Below are 25,838 nucleotides of genomic sequence, written 5' to 3' on the forward strand. Positions count from 1 at the left end.
AACAAGACATGGAAGAAGAAAGATGGGAGAAAAACATCAAATGAAAGGATCACTTCACCTAAAAGGTCAAGTTGTCACACCTCATCAAACTAAGTAGAAGAAGGAATTTGGAACTAATATACAAATTTTTATCATACATCAATTCCTAAATAAGAAAGTATTGGAAAGAAGAGATCAACATAGATAAAGATGTAGTGTTAAAACTTCAAGATTTCATAAGTATTGCCAAGTTTCCCTTAGATGCCAAGTAAAATTCTAGTACAAGCTGACTTGATTGCCAAACTTAGTAGAAGCCAAATGACTAGTTGAAGCTGAGTTGGTAGTGGAAGTTGAGTGAAGAGAAATTTTAGTTGAAGTTGAGTGAGGTATACTCCTGTGGATGTTGAGTGATGAAAAGGCAATGGAAGCCAAGTAATGATGAAATGCTTAAGAAGCTGAGTGGATAGTTATAAATGCACTAAGCATTAAATGCTATGAAAATAGGGTATATTATCACATTTTGAATCATTTTTCTTCATCACAAATGAAGAGCAAAGATGAAGAAGAGTGCAGAGTAACTTCAAAGCAGAGAATCTAGCATTCGAGTCAATTTCAATAGTGATTTAGCACAATTTCATCAAATTTGAAGTATTTAGAGTTACACAATTTCATATTTTCTTTGTGTTCAAACCCTAGATCACACAAATGGCTTCTAGCTCTAGGAAAACACATGAGAAAGAACTATTTGAGGTTTAACTAGTGTCCAAAAAAGTGAAACAACCAAATTTTTGGCCAATCCATAAAGTGGCATATAAAAATGACCCAACTGGAACCCTATCTATAATACCCCCTAAGGTAGTTATGGTTTAAGATGTTAGGAGATGTTAAAATTGTAAAATTGGAGCCATAGGTGATATGGAGATGAGGGAAGCCTATGAGAGGTTGTGCAAAAATGGATTTTTGAAAGAGGATTACCAAATCATTGAGAAGAAGGGTTTGATGCATGCCCTAGAATTTCCCATAGTTTTCAAGACTCGATGGATCAGGATAGTACTTAGCAAGATACATGATGGAAGCTTATGGTTGGAGGATGGTCCAGTGAAAATAACAAAAAGGATTGTACATAGAGTGATAGGGTATCCAACCCTAGATTGACCTAAGACCCTTAGAAGTGATGCCAAGGACACAATTGAAAAGAACATTGGTGCCAAGTGGAACAAGAGAGGAATGACAATAGAAACTATTCAAGACCCTCTTGTTGAATTTTTTGTTAGAGTTATTGCACATAAGTTCTACACATCTAGCATACTTAATAGTGTACCTTGCATTACAGTGGATGTGGGTTACAAATTAGTGAAAAAGGGTCATACTTATGATCTTGTAGAACTATAACTGTGTCATGTCCCCTTTTCAAATAATTTAAAAAAAAGAAAATCTTTGCTAAGGTAGGCAGGCCCAAGAAAGTGAAGTTTCGGAAAAAGGGAGTTAATCTTTGGAAACCGTTGGACTAATAAATGATAATTATTATTAAAATATGTTTCATTAACCTCTCTTGGACGTGAGTTACAGTTATGCCCTTTTTAAAGAGGTTTGGAGGCATTTTGGGGGGATTCCAGATTTGATTTTCGCTCATTCTTTGTTATTCTTCAGAGGCTGCCAAACCTATGGAGAAGGAGACCCAAGAACGGGAGTTTGCAGGTTTCCAGGGAGACCCAAGAACAGGAGTTTGCAGGTTTCCAGGAAGGCTAAGGATGGGAGTTTGAAGCCATTCCATGTGCATGCTCATACAGAGTTTGCCTTTGTGCTGAACAGTGCAGATTTGTGAGTTTCCGGGTGTATTTTTGTAAGAGTTTGGTGTTTCCGGTTGAGTATTTCATATCAGTTTTGGTTGCTGCTGTATTTTAGACTTTAAGCTATTAAAATAGATCTGAATATATATATGGGGACGTGATTAAACTTCTGAGATAGATTATTAGTGTTCTTGTGGTGTTTTCGGGCATATTTTGTGCTATTTCGGGAGCCCGATGAGCATAGTTTTGGTCCTACATTTTTGAGCTGTTGTGTAAAGGCTATACGGATCTGGAAATGTCAATTTGTAGGCTGTTATGCTGCTGAAAGTTCTGTAAAAATTTCCATTTTCAGATTTATTAGTAATTGGTGAAGCTGTGAAGCTTTTGGCACAATTTCTAGCATACCCGATTTGGGGTTTCTTGAGAAATTTGGAGGATCTTTGTGATAGCAGTTGTTTGATTTTGAAAATCTGATTAAAGGTGTGAAATACCATATCAAATCAGAAAAGGGACATTTCAGTGGTATCAGAGCCATGATCTTGCCAGCCTGAGGGTTTGTAGAAGTGGCAGGTCAGTTTTGACAACTACCCAGATCTTGCATTTCAGCTTTGAGAACTACCCAAATCTTGCATGTCATAATTTATGATTGCATGTTGCTTCTAATCAGTTGCATGTCAAAATTTATGGTTGCATGATACTTCTAATCATTTTCATGTTAGTTCTTGGTGAATTTGGTGGTTGTAGAAGTTTGCATTTCAGTTTTGACAAGTACCCAGATCTTGCATATCAGTTTTGACAACTACCCAGATCTTGCATGTCATAATTTGGTGGTTGCATGCTTCTAATCAGTTTCATGTCCAAATCTATAGTTTCATGCTACTTATAATCATTTGCATGTTAGTTCTTGGTGAATTTGGTGGTTGTAGAAGTTTGCATTTCAGTTTTGACAACTACCCAGATCTTGCATGTCATAATTTGGTGGTTGCATGTTGCTTCTAATCAGTTGCATGTCCAAATCTATGGTTGCATGCTACTTCTAATCATTTGCATGTTAGTTCTTGGTGCTTGAAGAAGTTATATCCTATTGGGGTTACACTCTACTTTATCCAGAATGGACAGGTATAGTACAGAGTCTCAGAGGGAACAATCTTGGACAATTGATAGCCAGAGTCAAAATAATAGAAAGGATGGTTATTTAGACATTCAAGATAAACTTATGAAAATAAGCCATGACATGTCTAAACAGTTGGTTGAGCACCACCGTATAAATGACATGTTATCTGACCCAGCTAAGGTGGATAAGTTGACTGGATTTCTATTTGGCAGATTTTCTCACAGGACAGATGACACAATTTCCAAGAACTTGCATGAGGAGTTTGAGAAACTAGCTGATAGCCAGGTAGAGGTCTCAGATTCTACTCTGCCACAGGAGGTGGTGGGAAAGGATATTACACAGATTGATAGTAACGGTCAACTTGATACTCAAATTGAGACAATTGTTTACAGGTTGTCAAAGGGTGATGCCACAGGTATTCAGGATGGTATAGTTACAACAGGCAGTGACAACAGTGTAGTGGGTTCAGATGATGATTATGAGGATGTTGTTGTGCAGGATGGTGAGATACCTGGTAGAGATGAGCAGACATTGAGCATTCATGACTTTGCTGAGAAAGAGTACCAGGCACAGTTAGATGCTTCATCACATGAGGTTGAGGCTGGTAGTACTTCACATGATTTGTCCAGCCAGCTGAAGGTGAACCAAGATAGTATTGTGACTTCATTATCTCATCATGACAGGTATGTGGAGTTAGTTGGTATTGGTCATATTACTCAGGTGAGGAGTTTGCTTGAGTTACCAGTTGATTCTAGTTTACGAATATGGACTCGAGATTGTTATATTGGCATTTGGGATTCAGTTGACTGGATATCTTTAACACTTTTTGGTAGCAGTGTTTGTTTGGGTGCTATCATGGATTTGATTAGCAGATTACATGGTGTTGTCTTTTCTTGTGCCAGTATCTTGTCTGATGTTGGTATTAGTTTTTATACACCAATGTTGGGCCTTGTTCATATATCCAGTCGGCCTTACTTGCTGGAATGTGTTGATGATATTTCATATTTGGCAGTGTGTATAGATGAGTCCCAGGATCATGTTGGCATTGATGACATCCAGAAGGATGAAGTGGGCAGTTTTGAAGACTTAGTTCCCTTGGGTATAGAGGAGTTGGACAGCAATGCTAATGTTTTTGATACTCCGTATGTTGATATGAGCTTTAGATTTGATTCACAGGATATGGATGGTAATACTCTAGAGACTAGTAACTTTGAGGACACTCCTTCAGACAGTGCATTAGAGGAGGTTTGTAGGAGACATTCAAGCCAGTGCCATCATGTGTCTAATCAGTTGAGAGTTAGTGACCAAGACATTTCTATCACTTGCCAACATTTTGATGCTGCTCGTCAGTTGTTAGCAGTTTATGGATGGGGTTCTCCTACTAGTGATGAGTAGGGAGGAAGTTATCTTTCCTTGATAGAGATCCACTCTTTATGGGAGGCTATTCGGATTTTGAGACAGAATTATATGCAGTTGGTAGCCGACAGAGATTATCTTATGGAGTGGGGCAGTACAACATGTGATGCATTGTTGGCCAAGGAAGATGAGGTGAGTGATCTTACTGAGCAGCTTGAGGTGACTTCTGAGATTCTTGAGAGTACACAGTTGGCTTTCAAGGAGTCACAGTTTCATTTGGCTAAGGTGACCATGGAGTTAGAGCGACTACAGTCTTCACCTGATTCTATACAATCACAAGCTATGGTGTTTGGTGATCCGAGGATGTCCATGGCTGAGATTGTTAGAGACAGTGGAGATGGGGATGCATCCATCCTTGATACTAACATTGACATATCAGGTTCATTCCCACTAGAGTCAGGTTCAATTGAGTTGGGTGCTGTAGCAGATTTTTGTGGTGTGCCTGACATGGTGGTGACCTCTAGTACTAATGGCACGAAGACTAGAGATGTTGTATCAAAGACCATGTGTGACATTGGTGAGCTGATAGTTGGCATGGTTCCTACTAGTAATACTACTCCCTTCGCAATGTCTTCAGAGGTAGTAGTCAGTTCCAATTTGGTTAATGATCGATTGCAGTTAGTTACATCTGGATTGCAGTCTGAGCCACTGACTGAGATTGGTGCATTCTATCGGCATTACACTGTGAGGTATGCTCATCTATCTACCTTTGATGACCATGTTGATGAGATGACGATACAGAGATGTACTTTGGTTCCTAGTGCTTATCATCAGTTATGGGACAATTTGATGCCTCAAGATGAGAGTTGTGATGGGCATGACATGGCGATAGGTTCTACAGTTGACAGCTTGATAATACATGACTTAGAGCAGGAGTTTCAGAGTGATGCTTCAGCAGGTGTTGTTATTGATTCTACTCCTTTGGCTATGACATCTCTTGACTTAGCTGGTGATCAGTCACAGTGGGTTGTATCACTTCTTCATGGTGAGCTGTTGACTGAGGTTGGTTTTTTTATCAACATTATATTGCAGGGTATGTACATCAGTTAGCATTTGATCCTTGTGCTGAGGAGTTGATGGTAGACAAATTTGGTTTGGATTCCATTTCTTACTCTTTATCTTGTAATGTCTTTTCACCATCAGCAGTGTATGGGAGTTATGGTTATGAGATAGTGGCCGATGATTTGCAGAGTTGTGTTGACTGTAGGAGTTGTACAGTGTGTGGATTCTCCATACTTGGTACAGTTTCATTCAAGAGGGTTCACCATTGTTTCAGAGTTGGATTGTACATTCCATATAGGCCAGTGGGATGCGTTGATGGTATTTACTGTGTTGGTAGTTTGATTTGTCCACTTTACTTGGGTTCTGATGTTCTAAGAGTTTGTGCCTCATGGGTTTTTGTTTGTGGTAGTGGTGATTTCAGAGTTTGGTTGAGCTATAATTGTCAATTTGATTATGGATTCCTCTTGGTCATATTGCAAAGGATATTGCAGGAGCCTATGTTAATTGGTAGTAGTATAGTTCATGACTACATTTGGGATCCAGGTGGATTGATTGGTTTATTGTTCAGCCATTGCTTGAGGACAAGCAATGATTGGGAGGGGAGGACTTGTCATGTCCCCTTTTCAAATAATTTAAAAAAAAGAAAATCTTTGCTAAGGTAGGCAGGCCCAAGAAAGTGAAGTTTCGGAAAAAGGGAGTTAATCTTTGGAAACCGTTGGACTAATAAATGATAATTATTATTAAAATATGTTTCATTAACCTCTCTTGGACGTGAGTTACAGTTATGCCCTTTTTAAAGAGGTTTGGAGGCATTTTGGGGGGATTCCAGACTTGATTTTCGCTCATTCTTTGTTATTCTTCAGAGGCTGCCAAACCTATGGAGAAGGAGACCCAAGAACGGGAGTTTGCAGGTTTCCAGGGAGACCCAAGAACGGGAGTTTGCAGGTTTCCAGGAAGGCTAAGGACGGGAGTTTGAAGCCATTCCATGTGCATGCTCATACAGAGTTTGCCTTTGTGCTGAACAGTGCAGATTTGTGAGTTTCCGGGTGTATTTTTGTAAGAGTTTGGTGTTTCCGGTTGAGTATTTCATATCAGTTTTGGTTGCTGCTGTATTTTAGACTTTAAGCTATTAAAATAGATCTGAATATATATATGGGGACGTGATTAAACTTCTGAGATAGATTATTAGTGTTCTTGTGGTGTTTCCGGGCATATTTTGTGCTATTTCGGGAGCCCGATGAGCATAGTTTTGGTCCTACATTTTTGAGCTGTTGTGTAAAGGCTATACGGATCTGGAAATGTCAATTTGTAGGCTGTTATGCTGCTGAAAGTTCTGTAAAAATTTCCATTTTCAGATTTATTAGTAATTGGTGAAGCTGTGAAGCTTTTGGCACAATTTCTGGCATACCCGATTTGGGGTTTCTTGAGAAATTTGGAGGATCTTTGTGATAGCAGTTGTTTGATTTTGAAAATCTGATTAGAGGTGTGAAATACCATATCAAATCAGAAAAGGGACATTTCAAACTGCAACAAATTAATGGGAATTTAGTATCAATAAGGAGAACCAAGGGAGCACAATGCAAGTTTGGTGCAATTTTGGTTTGCATATTATTCTATGTACAGAATGAGTTTCCTTCTTTTGGTAAAATTGTGTGGAAATAAAATAGGTCTATAATAGCTCAAGTAAATGAATATATAGAGAAAATGGGAGCTAATTTTGAGAGCATTATGACTAGCTATTTTGAAGACTTCAAGAAGACCATGAAGCAAAGGCTAAGAATACTAGTTTCATTGGTAGAGAAGCATGTAAATGACATATGCTTTCTTGTAGATATTTACTACACCTATATTCAAGCTGCTACACCAAGAGTTAGATGGTTAAGAACTCTTGGCTATGAAATAAATATAGATGAGACATCAACAGCTATAATTGCACTACTAGTTGAGGAAGTGGACAAAAGTGCACCAAATTTTGAAACTTTTGATGTGGTCAGATCAAAGGTGGATATGAAGTAAAGACTACCTCCACACTAAAGAATAAGGAAAAGCTTGTTAAGATGTTAAAGGCCAAATTTGGTGAGGGCACTGCAAAAGAAGAAGAAGAAGAAGGCGAACAAGTCGAAGATGATGAAGAAGAACAAGGATAGGAAATAGTTGCTTTGACCCAAGGTATGGGTGAGGATGTAAAAGAAGAGGAAGGTGTTGATCAGAAAGCACCCAAGGCTAAACCAAAAAAAAGAAAGGCATAGAAACAACTAGTTTCATAGCCCAAGGGGAAGAATAAAGAAACAAAGTTGAGCCCAACCAAGCCAACTACAAGGGAAGATACAAGGGCAACAACCAAAGTGGCAAAGGAATAGGGGAAGAAAAAAGCCACAAAGCAAGGAGGGCCTACAGAATAAAAGAAAAGAAAAAAATATGTTGCACCCCCTAAGTCAGATGAAGAAAAGACAAAATCTAACAATGATCAATTTAGAGTGGTAAGTCACACTACCAAATATGATCTTGAGAATGTTTGTGACAATGTTAGAGACAATGCAAATTTGACTAGATTAAAAGGCATTGATTTTAATAAATTTTCAAGAGAAGAAAAAAACATAGTGGAAGAGTCCATCTACACTATGATGGCCAAGTTCAAGACTACCCCACTTAAACTAGACAATTATATGCCTAAGGAACTGCCTAAGGAACTAAGCTCCATTATAGAGAATAAATGACATTACTACCTTAATATGGAAAAAGAAATAAGGGAGTCCACATTAGCTCATGTGATGCTAGACCTTACAAAAGGTCAAATAAGAAAGGCTAGTAAGAAACATGGGAGCAAATTTGCACCCAAATATAGAGCCTTTAATATTTTACTGAATAAAATTGAAGATGTTGTAAAGAAATCCACACAAATGTGGAAATTAATTTATGGATTGACTACTATCAAAGATGGGTAGGAAGATCCATTTGAGAGAAGAAATGATGAGGAAGAAGAGGAGAATGAAAAACAGAAGGAAGGAGAGAAAGAAAAAGAAGAGGAAAGAATGGAGAAGACACAACAAGGTGAAGAGGCAACAACTGAGGAGCAACAGCCAGAACAAAGGGTCCAAGACACCCAATTGCCACCACCAAGTCCTCCACATACAAAACCTACAAAAACTATAATTTTAAAGGATGTTCCTGACACCTCAGGTCAGAACATTAATCCATTAACTACAGAGGATCTCAAAAAGATCCTTCACCAAATCACATTGTAATCACAATTGTGCACAAATCCTATTTTGGTGAGTGTGGAAGGATTGAAAAAAGCTATAGTAGAGATTACTAGGGAGAAGGTGAACACACAAGAACCACCTTCATAACCTCCCATAGCCATAGAAGATCAACCAAAAGAGAAAATAGTACAAGATACAATTGCTAAGGTTGATCATACAATAATAGCAACAACAACTACCAAGGAGCTAGCAAAGGAGTAGATAGGACAAGATGTTCCTACAGCACAAAGACAAGGTGCACCTCCTCAAATCATTGTCATTGATCAAGGTAGTAGAGAATAAGAGAAGGAAGAGGAGAAAACCCCCAAGGAAAGAGAACAAGAGGTAATATAGACACTGGTAAACTTGCCTACTATGAGGACTCCTACCAAGTAGCCAAGCACTGATGTAGTACCACTACAAATTTCAACACCAAGCTTGAGCTCCACCAATGTAGCAAGGGTAATTCACTATGGAGACCTTGCACTTGATGAGGAAATAGTCATACCTAGTTATGACTACAAAACAATGAACCTAGCACAGATAAATGAAGTGCAAGAGACACTTGAGAGAAAGAAGAAGCATGAAATACTCAGAAATGAGTATAGACAAAAGCAAGCATTGGAAAAAATCAAAGACATGTCCCTTGATGCATTCAAATTTCCTATACCTAATGAAACAAAGCCCATAAAAGAGAAATTGTACAACATAGTGGACAAAGTATAGAATGAATCCTTTGACACTAATGTTAAATTATTGCAATGGTCTGAAAAGAAATTTCAGATGAAAGTTAATGAGAAAATATCTAATGCGATAGCACTTTCACAAGTAGAATTGGATAAGAAAGTTGAAAAGGTAAAAATAGTACTTGAGAATATATTCTCATGGTACTCAAAATTGTGTGACTCATCATATTTCACACAAGAAACTAGCCAAAGAATACTGAGCTTGGAGAGAAATCTTAAGATATCAAGCACATAGCTACATAAAGATCCAGCTCAAAGTGAGAAGCATTTTGCAACAAAGCTTCACACTCACAAGGAGTTAGCTATATTGATAGTAGAAAAGGCCAATTTCAAGGCCAAATTGATATAGATTCAATCTGTTACTACCCCACACCTAGAAGCACTACATAAGGAAATGGCCTATACAGAAAATGTTTTGAAGAAAGATCCCAATCTTTTTACCTTAGAAGGCCTTGTACATCTTGCAATAGAGATAGCCATCCAACTCAAAGCACTAAAAATAGCCTTAGATAATTGGGATACTTCTCTAAAGATGATAATGGAGGTAAATAATTTTTTTTTGGCTAAATATTCTATTCATTCTTAGGACCCTTTAACATAAGTGTCAAAAAGGGGAAGATATTCATTATGCATATAATAAAAATTGGGGAGATAAAAAAAGAATGGGGGAGATAATACATTCTTTGATGGAGGTAATAAAGACTATTAAAAATGGGAGATATTAATGTAACACAATTTTGAAGAAGAAATAAGGGAATAAAGCCAACAGGATGCAAAACCTACAAGAAGATGTGAAAGGGGGAGCAGAAAAAAAGGGGGATTACAAACAGACCAAGAATAGGGTACAAAGAAACAGATGCAAAGGAATGATAAGCCAAATAATAAAACATCAACATGAGACAAATTTAGCTTAAGGGAATTTTGGTTATAGAAATGACACATTAGCTTAGAGGGAGTTACAAAGTTTTGAGGTATATAGTCTACTACAAAATTTTGAACAAGTTTTTGAATCTTGTACATATGCCGAATAGAATGTGTAGTATACTCATAGAGATCAAACTCATAATGCTTAGTTAAGTATTTTTTCCACTCATTTCAAAGGGGGAGATTTTTGGTCTCATATTAGTTTTGAAAATTGAGTGTCAACACACTTAACCAATTCTTAAGTTGATGCTGAGTATAATACAGAAGTTGAGCTACAGTGTGTGTTGAGCCAGAGATTTAATAGGTGCTGAGTGAACTTTAGGTGCTGAGCAAAGTTCAAGTGGTGAGTGATAAGTAATGCTAAGTCACTATAGGTTCCAAGAAAAGTATAGATGCCAAGAAAAATAGATTTACTATAGGAGCCGAGTGAAACATAATTCCTATATGTGTTGAGCATCAACAACTAGTAAGTGCCGAGTAACACAGAATCAACATATGAGTTTGTATCTTCACAAACTCATATGTAAACCATTTTTGAGCTGACTTAGGATGAATCTCAAAGGATCTTGAATATAAGATTGAATCTTTTACATTACCTATGTAATCAACATGCAACCAATAGGAAAAATGAAAGAATTGAGTGAGAAAAGATGAATGAATATTGATTGTAGATTCATACCTAACCCTAAGTCTTCAAAGCCTTTAAAAGGAGGAAAAAACCACATTGTGTATGCACATGTAAGAAGTGTATGGGTGAACTACAATGAAGTTTAGATGGGTGTTTAAAGAATTAGAAGGAAGAGTAGCATTATAGAATCCAGCTGGTTAGAACAGAGCATCAGAATTTCAAAGAGAGACATATTAGATCAAGTAAGGATTGGAATTGACATAGTAGAACAAGGATCTGGATTTAGTAATTGAAGATTGCAAGTCATCAAGCCAAGACTTTATAATACTCTCTAGCCATTGTATTAGGAATGAAAATCCTATGATGATAGGTTGGTCTAATAGCCATGTTTTAAGCCTTTAAACGACATGTTAAATCCTTTAATAGGGTAACATTCCAAGTGAGTTTTTGCAAATCCTTTAACCAGGTCACTTTTAACTGGATGTAAAGTCTTTAATAGGATAGGCCTTTCATAGGGTAGACCATTGGAAGTGGTCAAAACTTTTTAATCTTAAATAGTTACATATTGCTGAAGTGATACTTTGTGGTTGTCATCCCCACCCCAGTTTTACCTTCTCATTTTGGAGGGCTTCTTAGTGACAAATCTTGTGTTATCCATTTTCATGCATGTCTTTACTTTCATGTTCATTAGATAAATTAGATGCATGTGAATGATTTTAGCTAAAAAATTTTAGAGGTTAAATATAGTTACTTTTGATTCACCCCCCCACTCAGAAGTAAATCTTCTCACTTGTAAATTCCAACAGCCTCATCTTCATTAGATTCATCCTTCATTGCAACATACACCACTTCATCATAATGTTCATCAGATTCATCTTTTGTTTCCTCTTCAGCAATATAGCAAGACCTTTTGCCTTTTTCTTTATAATTCTTGTTGTCTTCATCTCTTCTACTTTTATACTTGTCATCACCTTGGTAGTTCTTCTTCTCTAGACATCTAGCAGCAATATGACCAACCTCATTGCAATTGAAACAAATGATAGGTAATTTACCTTTGAATTTTTCTTTACTTTTGTGGAATCTTCTTGCTAGTAGTGCTTCAAGTTGTTCTACATCCTCCTCACTTGTATCACTATCATTGGACACATACTTTATCTTTTTATTCTCATCAAGTTTCTTCAATGATACCTTAGCTTTGAAGGTAGATTCACTATTCTTAGGTTTGTAATTATCAAAGTTAGATAGCTCAAAATTAGTGAGTCTACTTACCAGACCTTCAAGTGAGAGATTATTCCCTGGTATGCATCTTAGTTCTTGAATTATAGAAGCTCTAATAGCATATATGGGAAACAATATTCTTAAAACTTTTCTTTTTACAATATCATCATCTGTTTTACCAGTGGCTCCTCTTGTTGCATTAAAAACTTCTTTTATCCTTGCAAAATATTGAATAATATTTCCACCTTCTTCCATTCTCATATTATGAAACTTACCTCTAAGACTTTCAACTTTGGCTCTCAAAACATTAGTGTCTCCTCCATAGATGGTGGTTAGGGCATCCCACATTTTGTTTGCATTTTCAAGACCTTTTATGTCATCAAATTTGACATAACTTAGGGTAGAGGAAATCTCAATCATTTCTTGGTTATGTTCTTTCTTATTTTTTTATATCCTCTGCTATTGGGGTTATAGAAGGATCAACATGCTTAGTAGTAATGGTATATTGTGCATGATTTCCAAGTCCTCCAAGGTGTAACTTCATCAAACTTTTCCATGTAGGAAAGTTATCTCTATTATGCTTGGGTACCTCTCTTTTTGACATCTTGATCTTTGTGCTTCTAGTACCTCCAAACTAGTCCTCTTAAGCATATGGCTCTGATACCAATTGTTGGAATAATTTAGAATAACTTGGGGGGGGGGGGGGGGGGGAAGGGGATGGGTGGGTGGTGGAAAATTAGTTATCCAAGATCTAGATGTATAAATAAAACTTTTCATAGCTTAGTGAACCCATAAAATATTTATTTATCATCATGCATGCATCTGTATGATTATACAATCACTCAAATCTTGTAGGTTACTATTAAATCAACTTGTAGAAATGTAAAAATGAAGCATAAAAAATTCAAAAAAACACTTGATATAATGATTTACATGGAAATCTAATTTGGGAAAAACCACCAGTAACATGCTACTCTTTTTCACTCTTCTAAAGTGATGGCCTATGAAAGGCCAGCCTTATTAAAGGTTACAATACACACTGTTAAATGTGAACTTGTTAAAGCATTTCAATCATCCTGTGAGAAGTGAGCCTTGTTAGAGGACTTTAGACCATTCACTTGGAATGTCACCTAGTTAAAGGATTTACAAATGACTATTAAGGTTCCAAAGGATTTACCCTAGACTAATATAATTACTAGAGAGTAACAGTAATGCTTGATTTGATAACAACTTACAACTCCATTTGTAGATTATAGATCTCTATTCTAGTCCTCCATTCTGCTTGGCCTTTACACATTTAAGCTCTGATAGCTTGTTCACCCTTCAACCATTCATATCTTTAAGACTTCTTTCTTAACATGCCAATGCAAACTCTTCTCTTAGGTCACAAGATGAAGCAAAACCCTTGTCTCCTTGTCTCCCTTAGGTTCTCACGCATGACAACCCTTGTTTCTGGCCAACCATTCCTATAAATAGAAAATTAAGATCTTTTTTCACTCATTCTCCATTGTCCAATTTAGGGTTAGGATAGATTAGGTAGGATACATTGAATCTACCCCATATTTTATATCTCTTATAGAAACTTCTCCTTTAATCCTCTTTGAATTTGCCTCAAAATAGTTTACCTTGAATTTTATGCCACCAACTCATCAATTTTATCTTCCACCTAGTTCACACAATCCAAGAAAACAAACTTGTTAGCTCAGATCCATCAAATTCATGATCTTTCAAATAATGCAGCCACTCGACATTATCTTACTTTTGATGCTTGACACAGTGCATTTCTCAACATCCTCTATGGAATCAATTGGCACAAATTAATTTTAGTGGTGCTCGACATCAACTAAAATTTACTTGTATCCACTATTTTTCTTGGCATACACTAGAATAGAATTTTACTTGGCTTCAACTAATTTTCTACTTAGCTTGCACTAACTTTTCTCAGCACCTACTACCCACTTGTTCAAGCTTGGCAGAAAATGTTTTTTTAACTTGTTTTTTTATACTTTCGTAGTGCAACCAACCTTTGTTACCTTAAGTAGATTATCAATGCATCATGTTATCATTGGCTTAATGGATTCTTGTACTCTTTTTCATATCATAACTAAACCTTTCCTCTAGGTGTTGTTGTTACATCTTTTGATCAAATCCTCTTCATCAATAAAATAAATGATAGTACTTAAATCATATAAGCAATTATCTTCCCAAGAAACATCACATTTGACATCAATGAAAAAATAATGATTGAAGTATATTGATCATACTTGTATCAATCTATTCTCAACAATCTCCTTCTTCAATAATCTTCTTTAATCTATTCTCAACAACATTGTCCTAGTATAATATAGGCATAACATAATTTTGGGGGGACGAATTATTATATATAGTTTCTAGATTTATTATACAGTATTAAATAATTGTAATTATTATTTACTATATAATTATTTTATATAGTTAGTACTTATTATATATTATTATATAATTATATATCATATATTTTATAATTATATATTATATATATATTAGTTACCTAAGTTGATAAACTATATGACGATGTATGTTCCTAAGGGCCCCCAGGGACATACATGTGTTCCAATGAGTCCAAAGGGGTCATGGGATATCCTATGACCCCTTTTGACCCATTATATGACAACATATGTTCTTAGGGGTCATAGGATACCTAGGGACATACATCTTGTGTTTCAATGGGTAGAAATGGGTTACCCATTTTGACCTATTATATGATAACATATATTCCTAGGGTTCCTAGTGTAGACACCTAAAAACCTTTAGAAAATAAAGTATTTTTATTTTCTGAAAAAGTCCTGATGACATCATCATTTATTAATTAATTATTTATTTAATTAATTAATTAATTTTTATGGCATTAAATCCCTTTATCTTAATTAAAAATATTTAATTAAGAAATCCCTCTCAAAAATGTTTAAATCTTATTTAAACATTATTTCCTTATTTATTAATTATTTAATTAATAAATTGACCAAAAATCCTAAAATAAATTAAAAATTTTATTTTTTGCCCAAAACTTGGCCAATTTCCTTATGACCAATAACCTCTTCCAAAATCTTCTAATCCTTCTTTAATTTCGATTAAAGGCTAATCCCATCATTTCCTACCCCTAATCCCAACTCAAAATATTTAATTAAGATTAAATATTAATCCTCATGTTTATTTAAAAAGTTTTAATAAATATCTCCTCAACCCAAACCCTTGAAATAAATAAAACTTTATTTATTTCTTAAAAATTTAATTTATCCTCATCCTAAGAAGTTCTAGACTCTTCTAGAAAGTCTTCATCCTCATCCTAGGAAATTCTAGACTATTCTAGAAAGTCTTTATCCTCATCCAAAATCTAGACTCTTCTAGAAGATGTCTTTAAACCTAATCCTAATCCCCTCCTAACCTTGTCACATTCCCTAAACATGGGTTAAAACTTACTAACCCAAGCCAAAGTTAACAAATATCTCTTCCTTCACCCACCCTCATTAAATGCCATCCACTTGCCTATCCTTAAGCTAATCCTAAACCATCCTAATCCATCCTCTAATCATTTGCACAAGCCTAAACAAGCTTAGAACCTTCCTAATCAAGTCCAAGTCGAATTTGCTCTCATCACCCTCAAAATATCTCAACCATAAAACTTTATGAAGTCCACTAGGTCATAAATGACTCTTACAAGCCCTTTTATTGCTCTTACAAGTCATTATGAGGGTCTTTATGAAGATTTTATCTCTTGAGCCTCCTTTGTTGACTCATCCTTCCCCTTTCCTCCATCCTCTCACCATGTGACATGTGTCGCTCCTTGATTGGCTATAAGGAAGCACAATCCATGTGCTCTCCTCTCATGCAATCTGAGCCTTCCATAAGCTTTTTCCCATCCTTGCATCTTAGCCCTCAAACCCTCAAGCCTCTTGCCTATAAATTGGATCCTTCCCCTTTGCAAAATAACACAATCCATGAAGTAAAGTTATAATGCTATTTTGAGAGCCAAATCCATACTAAAGCCATCTATCCACACCAAAAATCCACAATCATCCATTGAAGCCTTTGGAAGCATATTGAGCATACATCCTATCTATTTAGACAAAGCTACTCAACAAGAGAGCTTCTTATTGAGAGAGTCCATTAATGGCTCATATTCTCAATTGAGAGTTCATCTTAGTCTATCTTGAAGTTTATGAATTTTGTTTAGTTTGTAGAAGCTTTATTTAAATTTGGTTTCTATTAGCATACTAACATTGCTCATATACATTTTGGCACACCCGGTGGGACCCCGCATGGGTCATCTTCATTAGCTTTTTTAGTCAAGTTTTGTATGTCATTTGCTGATTTTGGCTAATTTTTCTTGTTTTTGTGATTGGTAGGATTGTATAAATTGGTTTTGTAGGTCCACATGAGCATGAAGAAGACAAAGGAACTCATAATCTATCTCATAGTGTTTGCAGATTTTTCAAGCTTATAGGTGGACAAAGAACTTGAAATTCTTCTTCTTCTTCTTGTCTATATTCTTCTTATTCCATCTACTTCTTCTTCTTCTTCTTGTGGGAGATCTTGGCCATTTTTTTTTAAGAAAGCAAAATCATACACACTTCTTTTTAGTGCTTAAAATGAACCCCCAAATCATACTTAAATCCATTGAAAAATTAAAAATTTGCAAAAAAGAAAAAATCTTTTAACAAGTGAAACTAAACCAATCTAATCATTTGAATCCTTGCAACATCAAGGTTTTAGATGCATTCATGCAAAATTAGGAACACTTCATTTTTGGGAATTTAAAAGAACTTCAAGTTTCCATTTCAAAAGGTTCAAAATCAACACTAAGTGCACACTAAAGTTCTTTTAAAAAAATCTCATGAAAACTAAGAGTCCTAAATGGTTGCCAAAAATTGTCCTAAAAGATTTGTTATTTGTTCCAAACAAATGTCTTGTTGCAAAATCTTGAATGTTTCCTAGGTTTTTCATGCATCAAAATAATCTAGGAATATCTTTTTTGGGCTTAAAATATGCAAACTAGAACACAAAATCTTGAATGAAAACCAAAGTCCAAAGAGTCATTTTCACTTTTGAGTCCAAAAACAATCTTGAATGATCTAAGGTTAAAACAAAGCACTTCAAAGTTCTTAAAACAAAACACAAAATCTCAATCTTGAATGCTCAAAGGAAAAAACTTGAATGTTTAATCACTTGTCTTTGAATGCATGTTGCTAAACACACTCTTGAATGCCATGGATTAAAATCAAATTTTCCTTGAATTCACATTAATCTCGCTCACACTTCATTTGGGCATAAAAATTGGACAAATCTTGATGTGGAGGGCCTCCGGGTGCGCGCTTGGCAATCGAGTTTCACACATCTTTGTTTTGGGCTTAAAACAAACTCACACTCAATCTTGAATGCTTAACAATCAATGAACATTGCCTGGTTTGGATGCATTTTCAATGACGCTCGTATTTCCTATGTTGACGATCTCTCGACTTTCATTATGCTGACAAAGCTGTCAAATTGGAATGAACATTGTATGCCATAATCACAAGTGTCTTCAATTATAGCTTACAAAATCTAAATCATCAATTGGAATAAACGCGTGTCTTTTAAAGCCCAAGATCATGTATGTGGTCTTGTTTTACACTTTTTAGGAGGCCTGCTTGGGGATTTCATCACCCCTTGGGACGACCTCAACTCCAGTGTTCCAGCGGAGTATAAAGATCGGGAGGTGAATCCAAAGACACCTCTCTTGGGATCAAAATTTTGTCACTCGGGCTAAGCCTCAAGGAACTTTATACCCTTGAGAAGTGAAAGAGGAGAAGTGGGTTACCACTCCTCTCGGCTGTGTGACATCTTTTTGGTTTCATCTATGGATTTGGGCCTCACGTACCTTGCGTATATCAAGGACTCCCTAACTAAACCAAATTTCATCCTTGTAGAAAGCTTCCTAGGATGTTGGTGTATTTGATGTGCTTGCTCAAAACTTTTGTCTGCTTGTTTGTTCACTTCTTTTGAATGAATGTTTGCCAATTTTGGTCGAAATCCCAGAAAAGTAGAAATCTCCCAGCTTAAGACATACTTAGCGTAGTCACTGCCTTATCAGAAAATCATCCAAGCTCCCCTGTTGCAACCAAATCTATCTAGTTCTTTTCCTTAGAACAATCCCAAATCCAAAGTCCATCCAAATCATCCCCCCAGCCAGCTAGCAACCCAATCCAAAATCACCCAAGCCTTTAAAGAGTTGTTGTCACTTTGCTAGATTTTGCTATCCAATCAATCCAACCAATCAACCAATCTCACCAAGGTTATCCCTTTGACAGAGCATTGTCTAGGGTAATCCAGCTTTGTCACTTGTATCCCTCATCACCTTGAGCTAAAGGTTGGGATCCACAAGTGGTCAATCTCGTGTCATGCCATAGGATCACTAGTCTATCCTTGGGTTGATACAATCTCCACCAATCCAACGCATAGGAAAGCAAAACTCTCACTGTTTGATAGCATACCCTTGAAGTCCTCCACCCATGAGAAAGAAAAAAATCTCCAGCCAATCCTCCTTAGGTCTGTCATATAGCTTTGACTCTCCCTAGGAAATCTTTCATCAGCCAATCCAAAATCTGTGCTTAATCCAAATCCAACCATGAGCTTCCGTGTTCATCCATATGCAAGACCCCATCCCCATCAAACTCATCATCAAAGCATGAAGTACCAATCCTATCATGATGTGTTTGGTCGCATTGTCCTTGCTCCCGCCACCTCCTATTCCAATGATGATGAAAATCTTGTTGACTATGACGGGTATATTGAAAGCCTTAGAAACATTCCCCCAAGCATCCCCCAAAATCCAAGAGTTATTCCAAACTATCTAGTCATGCCATCTGATATTCCAGCTTCCCCTCCATCACCCCATCAACCAAGCTTCCAATCTTCCACCCCCATCACACTGGCTATTCCTGTCAATCCACCTCCACCTTCGACACACGAGTCTCCAAGGAATCTCCTAGAGGAAATACAAGAAAAGTCGCCTCCAACAGTCGATAAGCCATGTCATCTAATCCAACCATGTGATGAAGCTTCCCCATCTATAATATCACCTTCATCTCCCATAGCTATCATCCCCATACCATCCATCAAATTGCTTAAAATCTTTCCACTTCCCACAAGCATCAAAATCCCACCACCGATCAAATCCCTCCAAATCCTATCCACATTGCCTCCAAGCATTTCCCAAATCTCTCGTAATGACCCTTATGCATCCATCTTCTACTCACCCATCTCCACTACTGAATCTCCCATCTATCCATCCGCTGCCTTTGAAGAATCCATCCCTTCACCTCCTATCACACCATCCACTCCAAACCAATCCTATCAAGATCCTGCCCAAAAGCATGTTGACATCCCCCAAAGCATAAATGAAGATATCATCATACCATGTCTTCCATCCATAGTGCAGTCACCATCTCCTCCATCTCCAAAACCTCAAGCCATATCTCCTCCACTACAAGATATCTTGTCATCCCACCAGCTACATCAAGATCCTATCCTTCCTTCTCCCCCGCTCCATGCTTCCATCTTACCACCTATCCAAGCTATTCCACCATCTATAATCTACCCTCTTGGTTCACTTACATTCATCCACGGTGGCCCTCTCTCAGCAGAAGAATTAAGAACATTATCTCCCCATTGCAATACACCTAATAAATCACTTCTACCATTTTTTGCAAGCAAAAAGTTTCCTCATCTTGTTCAAATGCTCAATCGATGGCATTATCAAGGTCAAGGTTTAGGACCACAAGAACAAGGAATCAGAGAGCCTATTATTGCACAAAAAAATCTAGGATTTCATGGTCTTGGATATGTATCCAAAGGCTCACCATCTAAAGGTGTTGGTACACCACACCCCCAAACCAAGCCTATCTCCAAGCCCACCATGCCAGCCTCCCATTACTCCTTCAAGAAATCTTATGTCATCCCCCCTCCACCATCTTTGCAACCCAAAACAACCTACCATATCCCCCCTTCATCCGCTAAATCCATTTTGGGTCCCTATGTCCCAAAATCTACCATCCTCCATCCTCCTATCAGCCATCATAAAAATCCTATTCCATCCATTTCTATGAAAGATCAACAAAGGCACATATCAGGGCACATCATCCATCATCATCCCCCTACATGCTCTTTCATATCCTCTCCATCTCACAAAGCTTCTCCTAACCATCTTCCCAAAGCTTACCACAGCAATGTGAAGGCCAACATTAAAATGCATAAAGCTAAAAATCCACATCCTAGGCAATCATATGTCTATTCTAAAAGACATACTCCAAAAAGGCAAAATCCAATCAAAGAATGCAAAACAATGCAACAGCCTATGAAAAGAAAATCCAAAACCATGTGGATCCCCAAGAAAAAAGTTGAAACCCAATGCATAATGGCATCCACCATTGCTAATCCCCCATCTAGTGACTCATGTCCCCCATCTCCTAACTCCATCTTGGGTGCCTATATCCCCAAGCATGCTTCCACAAATCCTCCATCATGCCCGCATCTACCATCTATCCCCCATATGCTCTTTTCACACCAATCCCAACATGTGCCAATGTTGCTCTTGCAAGCATCCCCATCTCATGCTCCTTTCCAACCTTTTCATCCCTCCATCTCTTACCATCAATCCCATATAATCCAATTTATTGCATAAATCACACATCCGGTGTACCAACAACTAGCAACAAAATTGAACATTCCAACAGCTAGTGAAAAATCCCAAAAAAGCCAAAATAGCTGAAGAAAGCCAAAATCATTCCAGCTAAGTCCAAAGTCAAAAATTCAAAAAAAAGTAAAGAAAAATAAAGCGTCCACTGGTGAAAACTTGGCAATTCAAGCACCTTGGACAAGTACCATGATGAAAACTTGGCAAACAAGCGTCATGCGTAATCCCGCCATCCCTAGCTTAGCCTATCACCCTCATGCTTTTGGTCATCTCTTGACATCCAACTCCATCTTCCAATCTATCCACCTATCCTCCACCCTCCATCTTCCATCTCACACCATCCACTTATCTCCTGCAGCTTCAGCCAACCATCCCAGCTATCATCCATCTCCCTAGCCCCTTCAGCTTTTTCCATCCTAGCTTCAATCCTATCACATCCATCATAAGACCTCCTTCTGCATGTTATCTTCTGATTGGGGGCACTATATTCCTTGGAGATCTTGTCTTGTCCATCCTCCCTTGTCATTGGCATCTAGCTCTAGGCTATCCTCATGCAAACCCAATGTCATCTCTTTATATCCGTCATAATCCTAGCTATCTACCATCCTATCTAGCCATCTCATCCTGCTCCTCTAGCTATCCTTGGTCACAAAATATCTCATCATCATTGGATGCATCCTGCCAAATCCATATCTTTCACTATCACCCCACCCTTAGCTTTCAAATCTTGCACAACATCGAACCATCCCGCTATCCTATCATCCTGAGCTTTTGCCTGCCTATAACTATCTTGGTTAGCTCACTTGTAACATATCTTGGTCCATCAGCTCATACATCCTCTTTAGCTTAGTACCATTGTATCTATCCAGCGTTCATGTCAGTTCATCCTTAATTAGCATCTTGCACCCATCACACATCTTGGTTAGCTATTCCAACGCATCCTTTAGCTAGATTTCCTGTCACCAAAGTGTTATCTTTCTTAGTTCAGCTTGCCAGACGCATCACTCATCCAAATCCACCAGCTTTGGTGCTCTCCGATAGGTCCTTGCAGGATATAGCTTTCCTCATGTCTGATCTTGGTCCGTTAGTACCTTGTCCTATCCATCTCGTTGGCAAACGACTCTCTTTTGGATTTTCACTTTCTTTTGATTTGGGATCTTCCCTTTTGGGTCTTGAAGTATCTTTTCCAAGCAATCTCCTTGTTCTCTCCTCAAGGTTGCCACGATCTTCCATATCATGGTATGCTGCGAATGGGGCAATTAGAGCGTAAGGTCTTGATCAGGTCTTTCGTTTGTTTTTCTTTTTTGCTTGTGGGTTCTCCAGTGTCATTTCCACGCTGCTTCCTCTGGGATTCATGTGTGATGCTGGGGCAATCCTTGTGTGTTTGTTTTGAGTTAGTTTTTCAGTCCTTTGGATGGTTGGTGAAAAGGCCTTGATGTTCTTGGTAACCTTGGAAATTAACCAATAGTCCTATAGCAAATCTAGTGCTAAACTACATGGTGGTACTTCTCTTTGAAGTATCCCCTCGCTCAAAAAGCTTCAATGGATTCTCTTCATCTCCATTATTCCCCATCCCTATCCAGCACGTATCCCATCTTATGCATCAGTATCTCTTTGGATCACTCCTCACGCTTAGCTTTAGGGATCCACAATCCTAGTCTTAGGGATCCACCAATCAAATCAATCCACCAAGCCTCATCTTTCGAGATCCACAATCCTAGTCCTAGGGATCTCCGAAACCCATCTTTCGCCAATATGACTCTTTGAAATCCTGTTGCATTAGCTTTTTAGTCCCCTCATCCATCTCCCCATCCTGGATTCCTTTTATAGCGCTCCACTCCTTCATCCTCTTCTATCCCTGAGAACTTAAGCTTGCTTCCTCTTATGCCTCTGATTCTCCCTTTATCATTCTCCCGTAGTGAGAGTTTGAGCTAACTAAACCTCTTCTCTTAAGCCAATCTGAGTCTCCTTGCTCATCCCAGATTCTTGTATTTTTCAAGAAGCCACCGAGCCTCACTTTCTCTCCCCGCTGCCTTCTTGAGGGGGCATCTCACAGTCCATTCTCTCCTCTTCTGCTCTAGCCTTGGGCATCTTATTTTCTTATCTTTGATGCCATGCCACTTGCGGCATCACATCAAAGAGGGGCAAAATGTAGACACCTAAAAACCTTTAGAAAATAAAGTATTTTTATTTTCTGAAAAAGTCCTGATGACATCATCATTTATTAATTAATTATTTAATTAATTAATTAATTAATTTTTATGGCATTAAATCCCTTTATCTTAATTAAAAATATTTAATTAAGAAATCCCTCCCAAAAATGTTTAAATCTTATTTAAACATTATTTCCTTATTTATTAATTATTTAATTAATAAATTGACCAAAAATCCTAAAATAAATAAAAAATTTATTTTTTGCCCAAAACTTGGCCAATTTCCTTATGACCAATAACCTCTTCCAAAATCTTCTAATCCTTCTTTAATTTCGATTAAAGGCTAATCCCATCATTTCCTACCCCTAATCCCAACTCAAAATATTTAATTAAGATTAAATATTAATCCTCATGTTTATTTAAAAAGTTTTAATAAATATCTCCTCAACCCAAACCCTTGAAATAAATAAAACTTTATTTATTTCTTAAAAATTTAATTTATCCTCATCCTAAGAAGTTCTAGACTCTTCTAGAAAGTCTTCATCCTCATCCTAGGAAATTCTAGACTATTCTAGAAAGTCTTTATCCTCATCCAAAATCTAGAATCTTCTAGAAGATGTCTTTAAACCTAATCCTAATCCCCTCCTAACCTTGTCACATTCCCTAAACATGGGTTAAAACTTACTAACCCAAGCCAAAGTTAACAAATATCTCTTCCTTCACCCACCCTCATTAAATGCCATCCACTTGCCTATCCTTAAGCTAATCCTAAACCATCCTAATCCATCCTCTAATCATTTGCACAAGCCTAAACAAGCTTAGAACTTTCCTAATCAAGTCCAAGTCGAATTTGCTCTCATCACCCTCAAAATATCTCAACCATAAAACTTTATGAAGTCCACTAGGTCATAAATGACTCTTACAAGCCCTTTTATTGCTCTTACAAGTCATTATGAGGGTCTTTATGAAGATTTTATCTCTTGAGCCTCCTTTGTTGACTCATCCTTCCCCTTTCCTCCATCCTCTCACCATGTGACATGTGTCGCTCCTTGATTGGCTATAAGGAAGCACAATCCATGTGCTCTCCTCTCATGCAATCTGAGCCTTCCATAAGCTTTTTCCCATCCTTGCATCTTAGCCCTCAAACCCTCAAGCCTCTTGCCTATAAATTGGATCCTTACCCTTTGCAAAATAACACAATCCATGAAGTAAAGTTATAATGCTATTTTGAGAGCCAAATCCATACTAAAGCCATCTATCCACACCAAAAATCCACAATCATCCATTGAAGCCTTTGGAAGCATATTGAGCATACATCCTATCTATTTAGACAAAGCTACTCAACAAGAGAGCTTATTGAGAGAGTCCATTAATGGCTCATATTCTCAATTGAGAGTTCATCTTAGTCTATCTTGAAGTTTATGAATTTTGTTTAGTTTGTAGAAGCTTTATTTAAATTTGGTTTCTATTAGCATACTAACATTGCTCATATACACCTAGGACCCCTATAGACATGCATGTTGTGTTCCAATGGGTTGAGATGGGTCATAGAGTATCCTATGACCCTTTTGACCCATTACATGACACCATATATTCCTGACCCCTAAGAACATATGTTTTCATGTAATGGGCCAAAAGGAGTCATAGGGTATCTGATGACCCCTTTTGACTCATTGAAACACAACACGTATGGCCCCAGGGGTTGAAAATATATAATCGTATAATGGTTTGAAAGGGGTCAAAGGATTTTGACCCATTGGAATACAGCACATGTGATGATATGGGTCCTAAGACCCATAGGAACATATGTTCTCATGTAATGGGTCAAAAGGGGTCATAGGATAACCTATGACCCCTTTCTACCCATTGGAATATAAGAGGTATATCCTTAAGGGTCCTAGGAACCCTAGGAACATATATTTTCATGTGGTAGGTCCAAAGGGGTCATAAGATTCCCTATGAGGCCTTTCTACCCATTGGAGCATAACATGTATATCCCTAGGGCCCTTAGGACTTGTAGGAACATAAGTTGTCATGTATTTGATTGAAACAGGTCATAGGTTATCCTATGACCCATTTCAACCCATTTAAACACAATACATTTATCCCTTGGAGTCCTAGGACCCACAAGAACATATTTTGTAATGTAATGGGTCAAATGGGGTCATATAATATACTTTAACCCCATTCAACCCATTGGAACACATATATGTCCCTAGGGGTTTTAGGAATCATATGAACATATTTTGTCATGTAATGGGTCCAAATGTGTCATAGCATTCCGTATGAACCCTTTCTACTAATTTGAACACAATATGTATGTCCCTACGGGTCCTAAGACCTCTAAGAGAATATGTTATCATGTAATTTTGACTCATTACAACACATCATGTATGTCCCTAGGGATCCTAGGACCTTTAGGGACATACATCACATGTTTGAATAGATCAAAAGAGGTCATAAGGTTCCCTATGACCCTTTTAACCTATTAAATGATAACATATGTTCATAAGACCCCTAGAAAAATATATCATGAGTTAAAATGATTTGAAAGGGGTCATAGAGTACCCCATGACCCTTTAAACACATTATATGACAACACATGTTCCTAAGACCCCTAGGGACATAAATCATGTGTTTAAATAGGTTGAAAGGGGTTATAAAGTAACCTATGACACCTTTTGACCCATTAAATGATAACATATGTTCCTAAGGGTCCTAGGATCCCTAGGAACATATATCATGTATTCAAATGAGCCAAAAGGGGTCATAGAGTACCCTATGAACCCTTTTGACATATTTCATGATAACATATGCCTTTAGGGGTACTAGGAACCCTAGGAACCTATTTTATTTGTTTGAATGGGTCTAAAGGGGTCATAGGATAACCCACGACTCCTTTTGATGCATTTCATG

Source organism: Cupressus sempervirens, chromosome 2, assembly GCF_028749045.1.
Source record: "Cupressus sempervirens isolate cs-2001-9-10 chromosome 2, ASM2874904v1, whole genome shotgun sequence".
Classification (NCBI taxonomy): Eukaryota; Viridiplantae; Streptophyta; class Pinopsida; order Cupressales; family Cupressaceae; genus Cupressus; species Cupressus sempervirens.